The sequence below is a fragment of the Euprymna scolopes genome, chromosome 29, assembly GCF_053919585.1.
Source record: "Euprymna scolopes isolate OS-2025 chromosome 29, ASM5391958v1, whole genome shotgun sequence".
Taxonomy (NCBI): domain Eukaryota; kingdom Metazoa; phylum Mollusca; class Cephalopoda; order Sepiida; family Sepiolidae; genus Euprymna; species Euprymna scolopes.
Window position 1 is genome coordinate 2631732 of NC_136510.1, and position 6906 is coordinate 2638637.

At 32.3% G+C, this 6906-nt stretch overlaps 1 pseudogene; it reads left to right on the forward strand.

Annotated features, from left to right (window-relative positions):
- Positions 1 to 5105: 5105 nt before the first annotated feature.
- On the forward strand, positions 5106 to 5223 carry LOC145253133 (5S ribosomal RNA; annotated as a pseudogene).
- The last annotated feature ends 1683 nt before the right edge of the window (positions 5224 to 6906 follow it).

Genomic DNA, 6906 nt, shown 5'->3' on the forward strand with positions numbered 1-6906 from the left:
GAGATTATTAAAAAATCAACGTTTCGTCCTTATTTCAGAGGACATCTTAAGGATAATTGAAATAAAAATGTAAGAAAAGAAAAAGTCATAGATGTCTTTTTCGCACGATCTATGACTTTTTCTTTTCTTACATTTTTATTTCAATTATCCTGAAGATGTCCTCTGAAATAAGGACGAAACGTTGATTTTTTAATAATCTCATTCGGTTTTTCTATTTTTCTTAAAACATATATATATATATATATATATATATATATATATATATATATATATATATAAGAGCAAATAGTTAATAAAACATGTTAAAAAACACTTTGAAAAAGAGGTAAAAACATATTTAATCTGAAAAGGGAACACTTAATACGTGAATAGCCTTTAATCCGCGGAGTTTCGAAGAAATACTTTCCTTCTCATCTGAGGGTAGGAATCTTATTTTATATATATATATATAGTTTTTGTGAAAAAGTACGCTTTTAAGAATATTTTTTATTCTTCATATATATATATATATATATATATATATATATATATATATATATATAAGGAATGAAAAAATACCAGCGGTGGTTATATATATCTATATATATATATATATATATATATATATGTATGACAAAAGTCTATATTCCAAATTTCAAGATGTTGCTCATCTTACCGTTCATTTCTTTCAGTATGTTAAAATGTTCAATTCTTGACATCACCTGTTTCATAGCACAGAAACAATCATATAATTATTACGTCAATGTTTTAATGTTTTCCGCCATGACTTATCATAAGAATAAGGACTCATCAACTTTAAAAGAAAATAATAAGATTTGGGCATGATTACATAAATGGGGAAAAAATCTTAAGAATAGTCATAACCAATAATAAGTTAGATTCCAATAATCGTGTAATTATTCATTTTTTTAATCCAAATTTAATTAAAAAATAAAGAGACATAAATAAAAATAAAACATAAAATAAATTTTAAAAAAAGAGAAATTATTAATTTTAAAATACGAAAAAATCGTTTGTATTATTTCTAAATGAAAATGTAATAATGACTGAACCAATTCTTATATTATTTTTTTAGAGTTGCTTCCCTTTATTTCGCTTCCAAATTTTATACAATGTTAAATTTCCGTTTTGATTTCACTTATAATTCATTAAATTTTGCAATTCTTATATTTTAAATATCATATATATTTCATAACCAATGAGATTCTTCAATTTAATAACTTTAGGAATTCTAATGTTTGATCCTTTTAGACAGGTGATCTGAAAACGTTTCACTGATGTTTTTGATCGATTTGATTGTTTTCGTATAATCTTTTGAGTGGTTTCTCTGTAATCACTTTTGTCTGGAATAAGTCATAATCTTTTCACGCGTGTGTTCACTGGGTGGAAATATCAAATGCAACATTATGACAAGCGGCGAATCACACGTGCAGTCTCGAGTGTTTTAGGGGTGTGTACTATCTGGGTACGTGCAAAATTAATAGCCAATGCTCAAAACGTATAAACATTTTGACCCCTCCTTTTACTCGGTAATTCTTTTTTTTTTTTTTTTTTTTGGCACGCAAGCACACCCAAAAGTACGGTACGTGCCAAATTTAATTCCGTCATAAAAACAACTTTCTGTAGAAAAAAAAAACCATTTATTTTTACATTTTTATCTACCGAATATATATAAAATTATGTATGAAAACCCACGTTTATTATTTTTAAAATCAGACAACGGAGCTGAAGTCGATGTTTTCGATTGTAAAACAAAACTAATTTTTTGATAAATCTCTGTGTGGCGTACCGCTGAATTATTTTTTCTAAAGAATAAAATTGAATGAAGTTTATTTTTACAAGAATATTTATACATTTATCGAGCGAATACACATTAAATATATATATATGAAAAAAAAAAACACGTTTATTATTTTTAAAAATCAAAATCATGCAACGGAGATGAAGTTGGCTTTTTTTATTAAACGAAACTTCATTCTCGTTGCATAATTTTGATATTTTTTAAATAAACGTGTTTTTTTTTCATATATATTTTATGTTTATTCGCAAGATAAATGTATAAATATTCTTGTAAAAATAAACAATATTAAATTTTAGTCTTTAGAAAAAATAATTCAACGGTTTGCCAAACAATTTTATAAAACCAAAGTCAGTTTGTTTAAGAAAAAAAAGCCAATTCCATGCCCGTTTCATAATTTTGATTTTTTTTTAAATAGTAAACATGTTTTGTTTTGTTATTTTTTTTTTCATATATATATATTATGTTTATTCGCTAGATAAATGCATAAACATTCTTGTAAAAATAAATATTCTGTGCATACAGTTGTTTGCTATTTCGCTTCTAAATTATGCATAAAAATAATTTTAAAAAATAATCATGTTATTATCTTAAATAATATATATATATATGCCGCTCCCCATTTAGGGGGTACCAAATTGGTCAAAGGGAAAATTATTCCTAACTAGCATTTAGGTAAAAATGAACTTTCGTATAAATAATTAAATTCGTTCAAAGAGTATCGCTAACAAAAACAAATAAAAACATCTACGCTTAATCGCCATATATATTTTATAACTTACTTACTTACTATATATATATATATATATATATATATATATATATATATATATATATATATATATATATATATATATGTATGTATGTATAAGGAATGAAAAAATACCAGCGGTGGTTGACGTTATGTTTTAAGAAAAATAGAAAAACCGAATGAAATTATTTAAAAAAATCAACGTTTCGTCCTTATTTCAGAGGACATCTTCAGGATAATTGAAATAAAAATGTAAGAAAAAAAAAAAGTCATAGATCGTGCGAAAAAGACAGTTTTTGAATCCTACCCATGTCGGGAAGGACAAATATATACATTTTTATTTCAATTATCCTGAAGATGTCCTCTGAAATAAGGACGAAAGGTTGATTTTTTTTAATAATTTCATTCGGTTTTTCTATTTTTCTTAAAACATATATATATATATATATATATATATATATATATATATATATATATATATATATATATATAAGGCAAAATGGGCGCAAGCGTTTGTGCATGTCCACGAAAGGCTTTTCAGATCGGGTTTCTGCTGTCGGTAAAATTCCGCGAGAAGTTTTCCTACCACACATTCGCAAACGGACGTTTCTTTCCTTTTGTTTATTTTGATCAAGTTTAAAAAAATTCCCACCATGCCGTCGTCTCGAGTGTTTGTTTTTCTTTTTCGTATGATAAAGCGAAACTATTCGAACGTAAACGACAGAAAGCGGGAAACTTCAGGTCGAAATTTTCTGATGCTGCACTTACTGAGCCAATTACTATTTTTTATACTGCCAGAATACCCCCTTTTTTTGGCGAGGTTGGTTCCCCCCCCCCCACATTAAAAACGAACTTATGTCTAATCCGCTTTCGTGGGGAAACAAATAAATACCACGACAGAAAATGGGAATCTTACCGGGCGTTCATTTCTGCGCATGCATTCTTAAGTTAATTACCAACTCATTGGATGCACTATCCTCTTTGGCCTAATGGTTAGCGAGGAAGACTTAATCACCCTACATTTTCGAGTTCGATCCTACCTTTCTCTATTTTTATTCTTTATTTAATCCTTGTGTCAATATCATCCACCAGGCAAAAGCTAATTACCAACTCATTGAATTCACTATCCTCTTTGGTCTAATGGTTAGCGTGGAAAGCAAATTACCCACCCCCCTCTCTCTCTCTCTCTCTCTCTCTCTCTCTCTATCTTTTTTATTTTGACCACGTGGAAGCCATTCTTAACATGGCTTCGTCCTTGTGCCAATGTCCTCCACCCGGGCAACGCCGGGTACTCTCCAGTCTAATAGGAAAATATGTGTTAGTTTGTATGTGTCTGTGTTTGTTTGTATGTCTGCCAAAAACTTTTGACACACGGGCTGACTAAATTGGTATGATTAGAAAGATCAATCTCTCAGATGAAAAATATCTAAAAATAGATTAAAAAAAATTTTTTTTTAAAGATTAATTCTGTCCTGGTCAACTGAGCGGGTTTTTTTATGCGAGTAGGGGTCAGTTTTTTGTTCCCATTTTTGCAAGTCATACGCCTACCATTCTCGACATACGTTTATAAAACGTTATTTCTAATGCCATGACGTCATAAGTTGCTGTGGCCGAGACAGCTAGCACGTTAGCTGTTTTTTTTTTTTTTTCACCTCCTTTTCCTCTTTCGCGTAACAGGTTCGGTCCTGCTTACTGCGGCTATTTTTTTTATTATTTATTTATTTATTTATTTATTTTGCGCTCGCACGGGTATTCGCTGCTATGTTGATTAACGAATTTTTTGCCGGGGGTTTGTTTCCTCAATAGCCTTAGTATACCACTGATCTCCACCCGGGCCACGCCGGGTAACCTTCCACCCACATTAGTTATAAATTAAAACCAAAATGTTGCCTTAGTGTTACATGCAACAAAGTTAAAAGTGTCTCTAGTACAGAGTTTCAAGCCAAGCACGCTTGCAAGTCAAGTACTAACCGCCGGCGAACTAAGAAAGACTAATATATTCGCGTAAGTTCATTCGTCCGATTCATCCTATCCGTCCTATCGCAATAGAAATTAACCCATCGTATGGCGGTGCTGTTTGCCTCCTTAAGGTCTTGGTTTGAGCAATGAGGACCCAATCGGCAGTTTTCTCTAAGGTGGTGCATCGTTTGTATCTCTGCACATGGACATAAAAGTGAGGTGTCTAGGCCCCACTTGTGGAGATTGTCTTTTGTTTTGCGTCCGATTAATTCAATGTTTAGTATGTATTTGTACACGTCACACACCCACACACACAGTTATAACTAGTACGTACATTGTATACATTGACGACTGTAAGTATATTATACATGCTTGTGTATAGCCAGTATATAACGTGAGTAACTCACATCTAAAATCAAGATGAAGTAAATTCTTACGTCTCTTCTGACGGACTGAATTTTATTGCTTGGCATTGGTTTCGTCGATTCTATCAGGTATTTACAGGAGGAACCACGTGAAGGTTGCCAACATTAAACCAGGCATAGTATGACCTGGTCAATTCTGTTGGTGATATTGGTTCATCTGATTTTCTCTTTTTAATACGGCAGAATCACGTTGACACACCGGTTCCCGTTAGATCATCGAGGTTAAGCAATGTTGAACCAGGTCAGTACTAAAATGGGTGACCATTTGGGAATTCCAGGTGTTGTATGTGCTCTCTGCTTATCTCGGCATTGTTTCCAGTCGTCTAGCACTTCTCATTGTAATTGGCTTCAAGCAGGAGAGGTGTGGTTGTGAATTGCGCAATCCTTGCCTCACAATTACACGCGTAACTACCATTATAGGGGGTATCCATTGTCTCTCGAGACTCAACGGAGGCATCGCATCTGATCCTTTCTAGAACCAAGTGCCACGCCTGGATTCGAACTCAGTACGCTTAGCTTGTCAGTCTACATCGTTATCCACATCACTATGAGCTGTGCAATAACGTTTATTATAACTAGTGATAGGGCGATTCCGATACAATTAGTGATTCCGTACTAAATTCCCGATTCTGATATAATTACCTATTCCCATTCTTTATAAGTGTCTAAATTTTAAATAAATAAAAACTAAATTGTAAAGAAATAAAAACTAAATTATAAATCGTACTTTTATAATAGATTTCAGTTTTAATAGTCGATACATTTAAAATATATATTGATTACATGAGCTGTTTATAAAAATAACGTACATACTAACACGGCCATATTGAAAATCCAAAACGAGATATTTGAATAATTTAGAACCCCGGCAATTAATATTCTTATTTTTTATGTAGATAAGCATTAATAACCTATCTGTTCTTCTCAGTAGCATTTACGACATTTGAAAGATTCCAGCAGATATGTTCATCTCCACATTCATCACACTCCCAAGAAACCTGGAACAACCGAATGTGAATGTCACAGAACGATGAACCTGATGAGCCATACATTGAAGCTCCTACTGAAAATACTAATGATGAGACTGCTAAACAAAATACGATCTGAAATATCGGAAGTACAATTTGGAATTGTTGCAGATAAGGGAACCAAAAATGTCATATTCACAATTAGCGGCTGCGCCGCGTTGGCACACACAACGTCAACTCAAACACAAAATCCAGTACACTTAACATCAAGTACACTCAAAATCGTCTTACCATAAACGGTTACCTTGTGAACGCGAAGTATGGGAAATTCCTATATGCAAAAAACAAAATCACTGAAAAAACAAAAATACCCTAACTAAGGGCAAGGATGATGAGTAAACGTTGGATAAAATGATGGTTAAAATTATTACGAACTTGCCAGGATTCGAACCTGGAATCTTTTGATTCGTAGTCAGACGCGTTATCCGTTGCGACACAAGATGTTACCGCGACTGTATACAGTGTTAAATTCCGTTAACATGGGCAGGTAACTTTTTCGACAATTGCACGAAACGGACCAAAAACCCTTATTTCGGGCTTTTTGTGTGACTCGGCGTTGTTCGTTACGAACCATATATAGATAAGGACAATTTATGGACTAATACCTTTCAGGGAAAAAAAAGAATTTTTCAATTCGGTATATCCGTTCGAAATTTTTATTGGTATATATACGCACACGCATAAATGAATAAACATTTAGCATGATATTAATAGTATAGATAACAATGCTGACAGAAAGATGTATAGAGATGCAGAAAGACTTCTACTCGTGTTTTATCGATTTCTCAAAAGGCTTTGATCAAGTAAGATATGAAGACCTATTAAAAATGCTAAATAAACTTGACATTGATGGGAAAAACCTTAGAATTCTGAGCAACTTCTATTGGAGACAAATGGCGACAGCTAAAATAGACGGAGAGAAGAGGTGTCCACCAAGGGTGTGTT